Source organism: Eurypyga helias, unplaced genomic scaffold (assembly GCF_000690775.1).
Source record: "Eurypyga helias isolate BGI_N326 unplaced genomic scaffold, ASM69077v1 scaffold13362, whole genome shotgun sequence".
NCBI lineage: Eukaryota > Metazoa > Chordata > Aves > Eurypygiformes > Eurypygidae > Eurypyga > Eurypyga helias.
The window spans coordinates 9709-9972 of NW_010235359.1; positions in this window are offsets into that span (position 1 = coordinate 9709).

A 264-nucleotide genomic window follows, 5' to 3' on the forward strand; every position below is an offset into this window, starting at 1 on the left:
CCAGAGCACCAGGAATGGGCGGAGTGCAGGGGATCATCTGGATCTGTGTGTACAGGCGAACTGTAGCGTGGCGCTGCCCTCGGAGAAGGGCCGCTGGAGAGCCTGCTCTCAGCAGCCAGTGGTGGTCAGAAAGCTGAGTGAGCTTTCCCGTTGGGAAAGCTTTGTGTCTACTGCAGTTGTAGGGAAGCTCAGGTAGTCAGCTGGATGTGGTTGCCCTTGGCGCTTCCCTGTGAGCATAGCAAACCCTGTAGTGATGGGCAGGTA